At 45.8% G+C, this 17,966-nt stretch overlaps 1 protein-coding gene across 1 annotated transcript in view; it reads left to right on the top strand.

The window, feature by feature from the left end:
• The window catches only part of LOC146830005 (E3 ubiquitin-protein ligase TRIM39-like), a 352,043-nt gene that overhangs the window by 70,811 nt on the left and 263,266 nt on the right, over positions 1-17,966 (top strand). The window lies entirely within an intron of this gene.

The following is a 17,966-nucleotide window of genomic DNA, read 5'->3' as shown; positions in this document are numbered from 1 at the left end:
AAGCTTGTGTATGTTCCTGAGTCCAAGGGAGAACAGTCGATGTGGCTGCCTCCTGTGTTGTCAATTGAATGAGTGGTTTTGCTAGAAATGCATACTGAGGGATCCACTGCCTACAATATGAAGTGAGGCCTATGAAAGCCCGCACCTCCTTTTGTGTCTTGGGTATTGGCATATTAGCAATTAGCTGGATGCGATCTGGTGTAAGCTGCCTTCCCTCCTTGGACAGCGAGTGACCAAGGTAAACAACTCGCTGGACACAGAATTGCAGCTTAGAAGGGGACACCTTGTGCCCCTTTTCGGCCAAAAATTGTAAAACCGTCAGTGAGGCTTTTTCACATTCAGGTTCGCTTCTAGCGGTGATCAGCAGATCATCGACATATTGAAGCAGGGCAGTGTTGACTGGCATGTGGATACTGTCGAGTTCTCGTTTCAGTGCTTGGCTATAGATGCTGGGGCTTTCGGTAAATCCCTGAGGTGCGCGTGTGAATTTAAAGCTACGTCCATTTAAACTAAATCCGAACAAGTATTGGCTTTCCGGATCTATTGGGACGCTGAAGAAGGCATTCTTGAGATCAATTACAGTAAAGAATGTTGCTTCGGAATCAATGGCTGTCAGTAATGAAGAAATGTCTGGGACTACGGGGTATTGTGGTACTATGCATTTATTTAATTCGCGCAGATCAATAACCAATCGATATACTGGCGGGGCTGTTGGATCGGTTCGTTTAAGAATCGGAATTATCGGTGAATTACATACATTGGAGTCAGTTTCCACAACCACTCCTTGGGTAATAAGCTCGTCAATGATTTGTAGTAAAGCCACTACAGCATCTGGGGGTAACTTGTATTGTCGCATTCGTGGAAGTACCACTCCTGCCTTTAGTGTGACTCGATATGGTGTAATGTTCATGCAACCAACATCTGTAGAGCCTTGTGCCCATAAATGTGTCGGTAAAGTCTGTAGTCGGTGATCCATGTCTCGGGACACGTAGTGCCCTTTGAAATCACGTAAAAACAATCTTACTCCTTCCGGAGAACAACATATAATAGCTCCTAGAGCTTTCAAAGTTTTTATGCCTAACAAGTTTTCTGGACATGATTTAGTAAGTAATAAATCTGTAGTTCGTGTCAAGGGACCGATCGTAAGCGGAAGAGGCTGTGTTACTTCGTTAATGATAGGTTTTCCTGAAAAGCCAAGGGAAATATTCTGTGAGCCTGAGAGGGGTGCCCCTGGAACTTCACTACGTTTTATTGTTGTTCGGCTTGCCCCTGTATCAAGTAAGAATTTTCTATCTTGACCTAACAGTTCACTGTGTACATAAGGTCCTTCTTGATCTACAGGGACCTCAATAAGGGGTAAGCCAACTTCCCTCTCTAGGCTGTTTCATGAGTATCGTTGATAATCAGGATAGTCATACTGTGCGGTCTGATACATCTGTCGGGTCGTTGTTTGTGTGGCAGCAATAGGCTGCGGTGGTGGAGCTGGCATAGACTGTTGCGGAGCTGGCATGGACTGTGCATGCTGCGGTGCTCCTTGTTGGTTCTGATCCTGTCTAAGTGGTCGTGGTCTTTCTTTTGTGTTACCTATGGCGATATTATGCTTTAAAACGGGACAATCGTGTACATAATGACCTGGCTGTTTACAATAGTTACATGTCCCTTTTACAGGACCTGTTGAAACACTGGACTGTGTTATACCCTTCTTATGACCATCAGCTGGAACTGTCTGGGAAACTAGCATTTTCATTTTCGTGTCTTTCATGCGTCTATGTTCATGTTCTTGTTCTTCTCTAATTCTATTGTGATGGTACTGTAGCATTTGTAACATTTGTGACGGAGTGTTACCTTGCCAGGTACTCTCGAACTTCAATACTCTATTCTTAACTTGGGGCAAGGCATTTTCAACCAATTTTGTCACAAACAGATGTGGATACGACTCGCTACTTGCTTTTATTCCACTATTTATACCAAAACATTTCTCAAATCGGGAATAGAAATCACTAGTGTCTTCATCTGATTTTTGTTTACAGGCTGAGATTGCACCCCAGTCTTCCTTTTTCGTAGTTAATAAACGTGGCAGTACCTGTACTAGTAAACCTGGTAGTGCTTTGGTCTTGTCCCCGAGCCCTGAACCTGGACCTCGAGCTTTTTCTTCGTTTTCTAATGCTGTCCAATCTATCTTCTGGTCTCCCACCTCCCAATCCTTTTCCTTCAGTTTTTCATAAATGCCGGCAGGCATTAATACCTTCAATATTGTCATAATGTCGGGGTAGGTATACTCTCCCATGAGTAACATATCTTTAATTTCACGATGGAAACCCGCTGGGTCTTTGTCATGACTGGGTACCACTTTCTTCATTTCTAATAGTTCTATTTTGGATATGGGTGTGTATACAAACACACGTTTAAACTCATTGTCATCACCCTTTATCGGGTGGGCAGTGAGACATGTTCAGGACATACAAAAAGACTGTACTGCCTTCTAGATTCTAGTATTTCTCTAATTAACTTAGTACCGGAACCTCTCCATTTATTCGTGAGTAATTCAGTCAATATATCAGGTAAGGGGCCAGGATCGGAGTGTTGGCTTTTATATAATATAAGGAGTTGTTGAATCATATAGATACCAGCTAAACGCTGTTCATCTGGGGCGAGGTTCAAAAACGTATGTGCTAGTGTATCATCACCATATTTTCCAGGACTATCAACCCAGTGTACGGCTGACCTGGCTAATTCTTGTTCGTCCATAGAATCGAGTATATGATAACCCCTGCGTTCTCGGAGTAATTTGTCAGCGGCATGGAATGAATGTTCGGGGGACCTTATATTTATTATAGGAGTTTGGAATTTTCTGTTATTATCTGGACGTATTGGACATATCGGATCAGTAAAGCATCTAGTATTATTGCAAGATCTTCCTCTACCTACATAGGCCATGGTTTCTAACTGTCCTGTGGGCAGTTCTAATTCTTCCTCGTCCTCAGTTTGTTCAGGTTCGTCTACTGCTAATCTTTCTTCGTGTATTCGTTCTATTTCTTTGCGGATCTTTCGGCTCATAGCTACTATACATGATCGTTTATCGTGTCTCCCCTCTGATATATTCTTACCCCATGTGGTAAGAATTTGCATTTCTTCCGGATTTACCCCTGGTTGATCTTGATTTCTGATCACACAGTTTATGAGGAAACGTAACAGTTCCCCCTGTATTTCCACCTTTTGGTACTCCATGGCTCTGGTAATACTCTCAGGGTCTCGCCCTGACTGAACAAAGTGGTATATATTTTCTAAATGTGCAGTCATTCCTGGTAGCTTCCCTAAGTATATTGCAGCTCGTCGGATACGTAATGATGCCAGCATCATTTCGTCCCCTTTTCCGGGCACTGGGTCATATCTACAATCTATTAGAAGTTCCTTGAGCGTGTTGGGAGTTACTAGTTTGGGTGTACGTTGGTGGGCTAATTCTTGAAAGGAAAGTTTACTTGTTCTGGGTGGCGTAGAAAAAATGCTTGATGTACCTCCGGTAGCACCACCTGGGGTGCTGGATGTGAAAGGATTCGTTGAACGGGATATAGCAACCATAGGTGTGGATGCAGATGTAGAAACAGATGTGCTTGCCGGAACTTGTGTCGGGGTTTGCTGTTGCAGAGGTACAGACGGAGGAGGGTCTTGGCGTTGAACCCCCTCGGCAGACGGTCTATGTGGCGCAGCATTAGCATACTCGGGAGCTGCGTCGTCTAAATAAGAGGAAAGAAAAACATCTTCTGCGGATCTGGGATGCCCTTTGGGATGTACTTTTATCGGAAACAATGGGGGTGGCAAGTCTTTTGGTATCTCCGGAGTAGCCTTAGGTAACCCTTCGGCCAGAAGAGGATACATACCATTCACAAGGGCATTTCTTTGTCTGTCTGTTTGTTCTGACTTTACTCGAATACCTTCTTCAATTAAAACACTTTCTCGAACTTTATTTGAATTCTCCTTACTTTTCTCTTCCTGTCTGAGCACTTTCTCTGTGCGTCTATATGATTCTTTACGCCATAATTCAATGGCATCTTTCTGTGACTGTCTAGCTTTCTTTTTCCATAATTCTTCTTCTACTTTCATAATGCAATCTGCATCCCAGGTCCCAGCTGCGGGCCACCTCTGACTTTCTGGTAATTCCTTGGTGTAGTCTACCCATAGATCAAGAAATAATATGGCGTCTAGGCCATGTTTATGATACATGAAGTACCCTGGAGTGTCCCTAGGAGGAATGGGAACAGCTTCTTCGAGTACCCCTTTTCTAGTTGTGATCTGTCTTAATTTCGAAAAGAGCGGCATATTGAGAACTGATCTGATACCTAATTTTGAACACGTTTAATACCATAAAACACAATAATGAACAGTCATTCACACCACAATATACAGAACGTATTTAAGACATTTTAACATTTAACATTTAATGAATAAACAATGATGGTCATTTAGGGAACTAGTCACTAAACATAATACTCGATACTAACTAGGTAATTCTGAATTATATACTAGACATACTTGATATACTGCTAAACAGTACAGATACACTGCTGAAACAGTGCAGACCGGATTTGTGTACCCAAACCCGTCTTGACCGGCACAACCTATGTGCACGTCAGAACGCCTCCCCGATAATGGTACTCACCGGGTAGCTCGGAACGGAAGGCCTCGGAACTGAACTGAACTTGAACCGGACTGGACTCGACTCGGAACTTCGGAAACTTCGGAAACTGGTGGGCCTCTGTATACCTCGGATCTTGCTCTCTCAGCTAGGCTCTGGTCGGGATACTTCGCACTTCTCACCGCCTCGTCTGGGTGTTGATCGCAGCCTCAGTTACCCCCGCTCGGCAGGAGGGAGATACAGGAAATCCTGTGGGTACGCGTTGTTGTCCGTCCAACTGTGACAGGAGACCGGGCCTGCAACGCACCGCCGGCGCGTGAGATGAGAAAGTGTCCCGGTTCGGGCGCCATTTATGTGGTAAATAATTTAATTACCGGAACTTAATTTGATGCGGAAAATCTATAATAATAGCTCAGTAAAATAAGAGGCAGAATCCGTGGTATTAGAGGTTCGGAACGGGCTTTATTCCAAGATCAATTTAAATTGAGGCGCTCCATATTCCATCACCACGAAGGTTCAGGAAGTGAAGACGCTACTTTATTGACAAGTAATCATTTTTATACAATAGGCATTACAGTGAAGCAAATGCAGGAGGCGTAACAATTGATAGTAAAGATAAAACATACATGCGTAGCAAAAGTGGGTGTAACTGGGTGTAACTAAAGAACGTCATCAGGTATGATGTCATAATAGGGTGGTTCCATGAAAGAATTTCGCAATGTCAGCAGAAATACTTGGCAGAAATGCGCGCGCAGCAGCATGACGTGTGATTGACGTGCAACTAGGGGGTGAAGGGGACTTGACATTTAGCTCTATATGTGGCGACAGAAGTCTGGAGGGTCAAGTCAACCTAATCCCAAATCATATCTAACATCCTATGTTTAAAGAACTGTGTTATCCAAAAGAGAGGTCTCTTAGAGTAGAATCTTATTCTATACTGACTATACTGACTGTTAGTGCGTGTACAAGCGTCTAGGTGTCTACACTAGATGCGGGGGCAGAAATCTTCCATGGTATCAGGGCTATGAATTACTTGCATAAAGACAGAGGAGCGGAGCCTTTTGCTCGGTAGCTGGAAGAATGTTTACTTAAACTACTAGACAGGAATGCATTGGGTAGGGAGCGGAGCAGATAATTTCGAAGGTGAAATACAGTTTTTGGCAGGCAACAGGCTGATGTCAGGCACCGTTAGCTGCGCAGGGAGCAGGACAAAGTTCATGGATACAGATGCGAGCTCAGACTGGAGCTTTCAGAGGCAGAAGGTAGGAAAAGCTTGATGGCAGAATCAGGGCCTACTTGCCTGGACTGTAAAATGGCATAAGTGAACCATATAAGGCCGGTGGCCTTTCGTACTTAGGAATGGAATATCTGGCCCATTCATGGCGGATCTGAAAGAGTACATGTTGGCGGTGGACGCACATGTATTTGCGTCTTCATAACTGGAACTGGAGGGAACATACATGTACTTGTGATTTATACATGAAACCGTTGGGGTCCAAGATAGGGGACATAACTGATCAGAAAAATCCATATTTCCACAACTGCACTACCCTAAACCCTAAAACACTCCCCCCAGCATGACTCCCTACATTACCCAAACACCACTGCACTACCCTACACCCTAAATCTACCCTCAGCATGACTACCTACACTACCCAAACACAACTGCACTACCCTAAACCCTAAATCTACCCCAGTACAGGTCCTTACACTACCCAAACACCACTGCACTACCCTAAACCCTAAAAACACTACCCCCAGCACGACCCCCTTCACTACACAAACACCACTGCACTACCCTAAACCCTAAAACACTACCCCCTACACTTCCCTAACTCCAGTGCACTACCCTAAACCCTAGTACACTACCCCCAGCACAACCCCCTACACTACCAAATCACTACTGCACTACCCTAAACCCTAAAAAACTACCCCCAGCAGTACCCCCTATACTACCCAAAAATCACTGCACAACCCTAAACCCTAAAACACTACCCCAGCAGTACCCCCTACACTACCCATACACCACAGCATGACCCTAAACCCTAAACCACTACCCCCAGCACAAACCCCTACACTACCCAAACACCACTGCACTACCCTAAACTCTAAAACACTACCTCCAGCACAACCCCCTACACTACCCAAAACCACTGCCCTTCTATAAACCCTAAAACACTCCCCCAGCACAACTCCCTACATTACCCAAAAACCACTGCACTACCCTAAACCCTAAATCTACCCCCTGCACGACCCCCTACATTGCCTGAACACCACTGCACTGCCCTAAACTCCGAAACACCACCCCCAGCACGACCCCCTACACTGCCCAAAAACCACCGCACTGCCCTACACCCTAAAACAGTTCCCCCCACACGACCCTCTACCCTACCCAAAGACAACTGTACTACTATAAACCCTAAAATACCACCCCCAGCACAACCGCCTACACTGCCCGAACACCACTGCACTACCCTTAACCCTAAAATACCACCCCAGCACGACCCCCTGTACTACCCTAACACCACTGCACTACCATAAACCCTAAAACACCCCCCAGGTCGACCCCCTACACTACACAAAGACCACTGCACTACATTAAACCCTAAAACACCACCCCCATGACCCCCTACACTACCCAAAGACCACTGCACTACCCTAAACCCTAAAACACCACCCCAAGAATGACCCCCTACACTACCGAAAGACCACTGAAGTACCCTAAACCCTAAAATAGTACCCCCATCGTGGCCCCCTACCCTACCCAAAGACCACTGCACTACCCTAAACCCTAAAACATTACCCCCTACACTACACAAACATAGGTGCACTACCCTAAACCCTAAAACACAACCCCCAGCATGACCCCCTACACTACACAAACACCACTGCACTACCCTAAACCCTAAAACACTACCCCCTACACTAAACAAACACCACTGCACTACCCTAAACCTTAAAACATTACCCCCAACACAACACCCTATAGTACCCAAAGACCACTGCACTACCATAAACCCTAAAACACTACTCCCAGCAGTACCCCCTACACTACCCAAACACTACTGCACTACACTAAACCCTAAACCACTACCCCCAGCACGACCCACTACACTACCCAAACACCACTGCACTACCCTAAACTCTAAAATACTCCCCCAGCACGACCCTTCACTACACAAATACCACGGCTCTACCATAAACCATAAATCTACCCCAAGCATGACCCCCTACACTACAAAAATATCACTGCACTACCCTAAACCCTAGAACACTACCACTGGCACAACGCCCTACACTACACAAACACCACTGCACTACCCTAAACCCTAAAACACTACCCCCAGCACAACCCCCTACTCTATCCAAACACTACTGCACTACCCTAAACCCTAAAACACTACCCACTACACTACCTAAACACCTCTGCACTACCCTAAACCCTAAAACACTACCCCAGCAGTACCCCCTACACTACCCATACACCACGACAGGACACTAAACCCTAAACCACTACCCTCAGCACGACGCCCTACATTACACAACCACCACTGCACTACCCTAAACCCTAATACACTACCCCCAGCACGACCCACTACACTACACAAATACCACTGCACTACCCTACACCCTAAAACACTACCCACTACTCTACCTAAACACCACTGCACTACCCTGAGCCCTAAATCTACCCCAGCACGACCCCCTACACTACACAAACACCACTGCACTACCCTAAACCCTAAAACACTACCCCCTACACTACACAAACACCACTGTACTACCCTAAACCCTAAAAACTACCCCAGCACAACCCCCTACACTACCAAATCACCACTGCACTACCCTAAACACTAAAGAACTACCCACAGCAGTACCCCCTATACTACCCAAACACAACTGCACAACCCTAAACCCTAAAACACTACCCCAGCAGTACCCCCTTACACTACCCATACACAACTGCACGACCCTAAACCACTACCCCCAGAATGACCCCCTACACTACCCAAACACCACTGCACTACCCTAAACTCTAAAACACTCCCCCAGAACGACCCTTCACTACAAAAATACCACTGCACTACCCTAAACCATAAATCTACCCCAAGCATGACTCCCTACACTACAAAAATATCACTGCACTGCCCTAAACCCTAAAACACTACCACCGGCACGATGCCCTACACTAGACAAACACCACCGCACTGCCATAAACCCTAAAACACCATCCCCAGCACGACACCCTACACTACACGATCACCACTGCACTGCCCTAAACCCTAAAACACCACCCCCAGCACGACCACCTATACTACCCGAACACCACTGCACTGCTCTAAACCCTAAAATACCACCCCAGCACGACCCCTACACTACCCAAACACCACTGCACTACCCTAAAACCTAAATCTACCCCAACACGAGCCCCTACACTACCCAAACACCACTGCACTACCCTAACCCCTAAATCTACCCCCAGCATGACCCCCTGCACTACCCAAACACCACTACACTACGCTAACCCCTAAATCTACCCCAGCATGACCCCCACACTACCCAAACATCATTGCACTTCTCTAAACCCCAAAACACTACCCCCAGCATGACCCCCTACACTACAAAAACACCACTGCACTACCCGAAACCCTAAAACACTACCCCAGCACGACCCCTTACACTATCCAAACACCACTGCTCTGCCCTAAACCATAAAACACTACCCCCAGCATGACTACCTACACTACCCAAACACCACTGCACTGCCCTAAAGCCTAAAACTCTACGCCAGCACGAACTCCTACACTGCCCGAACTCCAATGCACTGCCCTAAACCCTAAAACACTATCCCCAGCTTAACCCCCTACACTGCCCGAACACCACTGCACTGCCCTGAACCCTAAAACACCACCCCAGCCAACCACCTATGCTACCTGAACACCACTGCACTACCGTAAACCCTAAAACACCACCCCAGCACAACCCCTTACACTACCCGAACACCACTGCACTACCCTAAAACACCACTCCCGCATGACCCCCTACACTACCCAAAGACCACTGCACTACCCTAAACCCTAAAACAATCCCCAGCACAACCCCCTACACTACCCAAACCCAGCATGACCCCTTACACTACCCAAAGACCACTGCACTACTCTAAACCTTAAACCACTACCCCGCATGACCCCCTACACTACTCAAACACCACTGAACTACCCTAAACTCTAAAACACTACCTGCAGCACAACCCCCTACACTACCCAAACACGACTGCACTACTCTAAACTCTAAAACAATACCCCCAGCACAACCCCCTACACTACCCAAACACCACTGCACTACCCTAAACCCTAAAACACCACCCCCAGCACAACCCCCTACACTACCCAAAGACCACTGCACTACACTAAACCCTAAAACACTGCCCCTACACTACACAAACAACACTGCACTACCCTAAACCCTAAAACACTACCCCCTATACTACACAAACACCACTGCTCTACCCTAAGCCCTAAAACAACTACCCCCAGCAAAACCCCCTACACTACCCAAACACCAGTGCACTACCCTAAACCCTAAAACACTACCCCCAGCAATACCCGTTACACTACCCAAACACCACTGCAATACCCTAAACCCTAAAACACTACCCCCAGCAGTACCCCCTACACTACCCAAACACCACTGCACTGCCCAAAACCCTAAAACACTACCCCCAGCACAACCCCCTACACTACCAAAACACTAGTGCACTACCCTATACCCTAAAGAACTACCCCCAGCAGTACCCCCAACACTACAGAAACACCACTGCAATACCGCAATCCCTAAAACACTACCTCCAGCAGTACCCCCTACACCACCCAAACACCACTGCACTTTCCTAAACCCTAAACCACCACATCCAGCACGACCCCCTACACTACCCAAACAGCACTGCACTACCCTAAACTCTAAAACACTACCTCCAGCACGTCCCCTACACTAAAAATACCACCTGCTCTACCCTAAACCCTAAATCTACCCCATGCACAACCCCCTACACTACACAAACATCACTGCACTACCCTAAACCCTAAAACACTACCACCAGCACGACCCCCTACACTACAAAAACACCACTGCACTACCCTAAATCCTAAAACACTACCCCCAGCACAACCTCCTACACTACACAAACACCACTGCACTACCCTAAACCCTAAAACACTACTCTCAGCACGACCCCCTACACTACCCAAACACTACTGCACTACCCTAAACCCTAGAAAAGTAACCACCACCCCATGCCCAATCCCCCTTACCTCTCACTCCTCGTGGTTCCTCTCTCCTCGTGGTTCCTGCTTCATGTTATCTCTGATGGGCCTGCTTCATGTCGTCTCTGAGTGGCCTGGTTTCACTTCTGGTGAGAGCGTGGAAGAGTCTATTTGAATCTAAATGGGTTCTGCTGTTGGACGGGGCCAGCGCGAAACTTCATCAGAAAACACAGCTAATGGAAAATGTTGTCCCTGAAGTGTGGAGCAGTGCCATGAGAGGTGAACAAGTGTGCGACCCACTGCAGTATGACCGTACCACGTGACCCATGTGCCGCCTCCAGAGTATGGAAGGCAGAAGCGGCATCCATCACAGGTCTTCTTGAAGACCGTTGTAGCACTAATTCTAAATTTTGGAACTAGAGCATTTTAACCTTTTTGTTCCTGCCAGATACAAAGAGAAGATCCTGTGTTATTCAGTGCCCTAGTTACTTTTTCTGTGGGTGGTGGTGCTTGTCACTTTGCATGATTGATTCTTTGCATGACTGACTAAGTGTATGAGTAACTCTGGATATGTGGCAGTGTATGAGTGTCTGTATAGGTGTATGAGTGCATATGATATTGTTGTATTGATGAGTGACTGTATGTATGAGTGACTGTATGGGTGAATGAGTGGATGTGTATGTAGACCTAGCAATCAGTCAGTGCGTATTTAGTAACTGGTATGGATGTGTCTATTTTTTCGAAAATGTTAGTCTGTATTTTAGAGTGGGTGTATCAAAGGTTATATTCAGGTGTGAGGAGGAGCATCAGATTTTCACATGGATGATGTCATCAGTGATGTCATTTGAGATATCATCAGTGATGTCACTGACCATGTCATTAATGATGTAAATGTGACATCATCAGCAGTGCATTGCGGAGGCGCGAGTTATAGTTAGCTGAACTAACTATAACGCTGGAATTTCTATGGTTTTGTACAAGGGAAATGTCCAACTAACTATAACGTTCCTGAAACCTATATATATATATATATATATTCACTAAAAAACCATAGGTTTCAGCGACGTTATAGTTAGCTGAACATTTGACTCATATAAAACCAGAGAAATTCGCCTGTTATAGTTAGTTGAACTAACTATAACTCGCGAGTCCGCAATGCACTGCTGATGATATGTCACATCTTACATCACTCATGACATGGTCAGTGACATCACGATGACATCTCAAATGACATCACTGATGACATCATCCAGTGAATGTGAGTTTCTATAAAATGTAAATATGTTTTATATATATATGCCAAGGTGTGTTGAAGAATGAATGGGTTTATAAGAGTCAGGATGGATGATTAAGTAGGTGTGTGACTGTATAAGTGAGTGATTAATTGTGTCTTGCTTAATTCATGTGTTAGCGACTGATACAGACATTCACACCGTTTAGGTTGTCAGTTGGTGTGTAAGCAGTTCCATGGTTTGGTTGGCAACTAAATGAGGATCTATATGAGCAATTGATTCCTTGCCTGAGTACCTGTATGGGTGCCTCAGTGTCTGTGTAGGTGGGTGGGGTGGTATGACTCTGTGCATAGATATGTGAGTGGATAATTCACTGGGTATATGTGTTCAAGTCTGTATCTGTGAAGGGCTGTATGGCTTGCTGAGTGTGTGTATGAGTGTCTTGGTGAGTAAATGGATACCTCAGTGGTACATGTGTGAGTAACTCCATATGTGAAAGGCAGTATATATGAGTATTGGACTGCATAAATGACTATATGTGAGAGTGAGTGATTGTTTGAGTGCCTGTATGGATCAGTGTGTGCTTGTATTACTTCTTGTATTAGAGTGTAAGTATGTGTTAGTATATGTTTAAATAAGTGACGTGGTATGTGTATAACTGTACAGGTGAGTAAATGAAAGTGTGATTGATTATTTCCATTACTGACTAGGTGTGTGAATAACTCTATGAATGAGAGGCGGTGTGTGAGTGTCTGTATAGATATGTGACTGGATATGATAATGCTGTATTGATGGGTGACTGTATGTATGAGTCACTGTATGGGTGAATGAATGGATGTGTATGTAGACCTAGGAATTAGTGAGTGGATATGTACTAACTGGTATTGGTGTGTTCATGGTTTCGAATATTATAGTCTGTATTTTAGAGTGGGTGTATCAAGTTTTATATTAGAGTCGGATAAGGTGCATCAGATGTTGACTTGGATGATGTCATCAGTGATGTCACCAGTGATGTCATTTGAGATGTCATCAGTGATGTCATCTGTGATGTCACTGACCATGTCATGAGTGATGTAATATGTGACGTCATCAGCAGTGCATTACGGGCACGCAAGTTATAGTTAGCTCAACTAACTATAACAGGTGAATTTCTCTGGTTTTATGAGTCAAATGTTCAACTAACTATAACGTCCCTGAAACCTAGGGTTTTTTTAGTGAATTTCTAACATTTTTTAAACACTAATTTCTAACTATAACGTGCCTGAAACCTATGTTTTTTTCTGTGAATTTCTGAAGTTTTTTAAATGCTAATTTCTAACTATAACATGCCTGTAACCTATGTTTTTTTCAGTGAATTTCTAAGGTTTTTTAAATGCTGATTTCTAACTATAACCTATTGTTTTTTCAATTAATTTCAAAGGTTTTTTATATGCTAATTTCTAATTATAATGTTCATTAAACTTATCTGTTTTTCTGTGTTTTTTAATTATCAACCAATGCTCAACTTGGTAAAAACTGCAAATCTCACCACTCTTCCATCGATACCTTACGCAAACAAAATCGCCACAACTAATGCTAATGAAATGCAAAGTAGGCGTTCCCGTGCAAATAAAACACGAAAACACCACTTCCCCATATTTTCAACGACCAGCCTAATCTGCAATGTGTTCCAAAAAGTAGGCAATAAGCTGAGTTAGCAGTAACAAATTAACATCAACCTTTAACTGGTGTAAGGAGGTCCACTATCTAATCCGTGAATTGGACCCAACTCACAGCCACATCTAAAGGCCAACACTTAATAGAGCTACTGATCATGCAGGTCGGACACGCAACAAGACCACAACACCCACCACCACCACCACCAGAACCTCCCCCATACCACCCCCCCTACTACCACCAAGGCAGCGCAAAACAGGACAACTGAACTTCCCAAAACACCATGACCCTCAGCCATACAATAGCTGGATGTTGAGAGATGTGGCAACCAACAATATATGAAGGAGGCAAGTCACCCTTCAACAATAAAGCACAGAATGCCAAGTGTAACACTGATGTGCTGCATAGACCTCACTATGCAAACCACAAACCTCTCCATGTGGAGATATACTGTTGATACTTGTAGTGTAGTGCACAGTGGATGCAACCTTGTTACCTCAGGCAGTGGGGAAGATCTCGGCTGTGTTGTCCCCCCCTTGAAGCAGAAACGGAGTCAGCTGCTCCAACGTACGCCACTCCAGCGTAGCAGTATGAATAAATAGGCCAGGCCCTAGGCGTGGTTCACTTGAGGGAAGACCAACGAGTCTGTCACAGCAGCAGCCCTCACCCTGGCACATGGCTGCCGCCATAACCACAGCCCTCCTCGACACAGGCCCCCTGTGAACCCAGCGGCACAGCACCACAGACTTATGTCTGTACCGACTACTGCCTTCGATCTACACTGCGGACAGCAGCGGTCACAATTCAGATGCAGTGGTGATTGCAGATGTCGCAGTCCAGTTCTCACTTTGCTTCCAGTGCGGCCCGCCCAGACCACGCATCATCGCACGGTGTGCACATGCTGCGTGCTTCAGGTGCTACTAACTCACTGCACCATAAATCATCACCACGTACCTGTGCGCCCATCATGACCATTGCCTCCGCCCTACACTGGGGTTACACAGTTCACAATTCAAGATTAGTAGCGACGCAAATTGGGTAAGACACAATAATGAGTTAAGAAGACCACATGCTCCCAATCTGTGCAGCTCAAGTCAACGTCACCTGCCAGTGGGCCTTTGCCTTTGCTGACCGCTGCCTCCGGCCTACACTGTGGAAGACTGACGGCATGTGGTGCCAACTAACCCTGTTCAACACAAGACAATCCCACATGTGTAAGTGTGTCCTGAGTCCTGAATTGCAGTGACCACAGCACCAGACTCCCTTCGATCAGTGAGGGGTATATCCATATGGAATGCCGGTGACACATGGTGCGACTGAACCTGCACTACGCAGGCCGGTGGGGCCACCAACGTATGCACGTGGCTGTGGGCCCTTGCTCACTGCTACCTCTGGCCTACACTTTGGAAGACCGGCAACAAATGGTGCCACTCTCCGTCTTCAATACAAGCCGATCCCACATGTCGAACTGTGTCCTAAGTCCTGAATGATAGTGACCCTAACTCCATGAAACAACAACAGCACCAGACTCCCTTGGATCAGTGAGGCATATTTCCATATGCAACGGCGATGGCACATGGTGCCAATAACTCTGTTCAACACAAGCCGAACAATCCCACATGTGGAACTTTATCCTGAGTCCTGAATGGCAGTGACCCCAAGTCCATGGCAGTGACCAAAGCAGCATACTCCCTCTGATTAGTTAGGCATATTTCCATATGCAATGGTGGCGACACATGGTGCCAATAACTCAGTTCAACACAAGCCGATCCCACATGTGTAACTGTGTCCTGAGTCCTGAATGGCAGTCACCCCAAGTCCATGGCAGCGACCACAGCAGCATACTCCCTCTGATTAGTTAGGCATATTTCGATATGCAAGGACAACAGCATGTCGTGCCACTCACCCTCTTTAACACAAACCGATCCCACATGTGTAACTGTGTCCTGAGTCCTGAATGACAGTGACCCCAACTTCGTGGCAGCGACCACAGCACCAGACTCTCTTCAGTCTTATTTGTTGTTCTTTTCTTTTAATATTATTTTTTTATATGTAAATCTATACATGACTAAGATTCTTCTTTGTCCAACCGTGCAGGGGCACTTCCAGGCCCAAGAAGGTTGTTGGGGGTATGATGGTAATGTGGGAAGAGGGTGCGTTACCTGCTGATATGGGGAGAGGCATCGTCAAAGGGGTATCTATCACAGAAAGAACTCCGATATGTTTTCAAAAATGCCTCGGACAAATGCCAGCTGACGGACTGAATCACAAAACGTTTTTTCAATGCTTATGTAGTGTGTGGGTTATAAACAGTTCGCACCCAGGCTTGCCGAGGGCCAGCTGCGGCCCGTCCGCTCGACTCACAGATACAGTACTACGATCCATCCGCCTTATTGTAGTAATCCCTGCCCTGTTCCGTCATACTCCATGCCACGCCACGCCACTGCGATCACATTCCGACATTGGCCCCACATAGCTACCTGTCGCAGGTGTACTCGCTGTTGGTGTGCAGGTCAGTGGTCTACTTCTCAACATCTGACGGCCACTCCCTCAGGGCAGGTTTTCACACACACCACACCCACAGGATTAGCGGCACCCGAAGGTGATGTGGTCTCCACCATCGATGACTCAGGACTCAGCGACATGTGTAAAATCTGCCGTGCAGAGGAGAAGCTGATGTGGTCTCTGCCATTGATGACTCAGGACTCAGCGACATCTGTAAGATCCGCAGAGAAGCTGATGTTGTCTCCGGCATTCATGACTCAGGACCCAGCGACATATCTGGGATGCGCAACATATCTGGGATGCGTGGAGTTTTGACGGGCACGTGGAGTGCCCACTGCTGCACACTCCAGTGGCACCAGGTAAAAATTGCTCATGGATGCGCAGAGGCGGCAGTGTCTGTCTCTCACTCTCTCTCTCTCTCTCTCTTCCTTCTTTTCCTTCTATCTCTCTAACTCTCTCTCTTCCTTCTCCCTTTCTCACTCCCTTTCTTTCTTTCCCTCTTGTTTTCTCTCTGGCTTTGTTTTCCTTCTCTGTTTCTCTGTGCCTATCTCCTTTGATATGCCCATTACACAGGTCAGCGCAAGGGTGTGCCTATCCGGCAAGGGGAACAGGGTATCTCGGATATGTCCATGTACAGGAAGTGCGGTAAGTGTGTCTCTGGGTTCTGGCGTGGCCTACCACAAAGGCCGCAACACTCGATGTTGTAAAGTGCCATGCACCACCTCCAAACGGCACTGTGATGATGTAGTTTGAATGTAGCAGGACATGCGCAAATAGGCATTACAATGGTGGGCCGTACGAGTGCACGAGATACAACAGTGCACCGTAGAAAAGTGTGGGGGCTCGTGGGAGGGAGAAGCAGCTTTTTGGCAATGTAACACAGTGAACTCGCCCATGTGCCACGTGCTGGTCATCTCATCCATGATAACCACGGTCGCAGACATCCCACAACACCAACGACCGGCCTTTGTACACATCCTGTATGAATGCAGTGTGGTTTTCACTTCTATGCTTGTTCAGTGGTGTGATGGTGGCGGGTTGTGTGACTTGTGCTCCTTGTTGGTGTGTTTCATTTTGGCCATTGTTTGTCTATACTTGTGCTGTACTTCATTGTGCATCTGTGCCATTCTGTCCATCTCCCCCCGTCCCCCTACTCCCTGCTTCTTCCTCTTCCTGGTGCTGTTGTGTCTATAATTTTGTTGCTCCACACATAAACACATGTAAAGAACAAATTAGAATAGTTCCTTGATTCTTTTAGGTTTCAAAACTTCTCTCTATTGGTTTCTTTCTTTTTTTCTATATAAACCGTTTTTTAATATTCAACAACACATGGAAGTCAGAAGTGCAACGTATTCTATCAACACACTTTCTAGGACATTCTACAACTAGAGCAGGTTAAAAGTTCATCAATTTTTTTAAACTTGACGATATTTTTTTGCAAAATTTTCTTGAACATTTTACGGCACGTGCAGGTTAAATGTTCACAACTGTTCTTAGTTTGAACAGTGCCTTCCAAATGCTAGTAGCAGCTGTGGTTCATTTGAGCCAATTTTATCCTATGATATGTACTCCACGTTGAAACAGCTTTTTCTTAACCAATCACAAAGATACTTTTCAAAAAGAATGCTTTTCAACTCCTAATCACGTATCATTTTGTATGGCAAAGAAAGTACTTCC

Source organism: Triturus cristatus, chromosome 5_1 (genome assembly GCF_964204655.1).
Source record: "Triturus cristatus chromosome 5_1, aTriCri1.1, whole genome shotgun sequence".
NCBI lineage: Eukaryota > Metazoa > Chordata > Amphibia > Caudata > Salamandridae > Triturus > Triturus cristatus.
The sequence above is the reverse complement of the archived record's forward strand: the minus strand, read 5'-3'. Positions and strand labels throughout refer to the sequence as shown.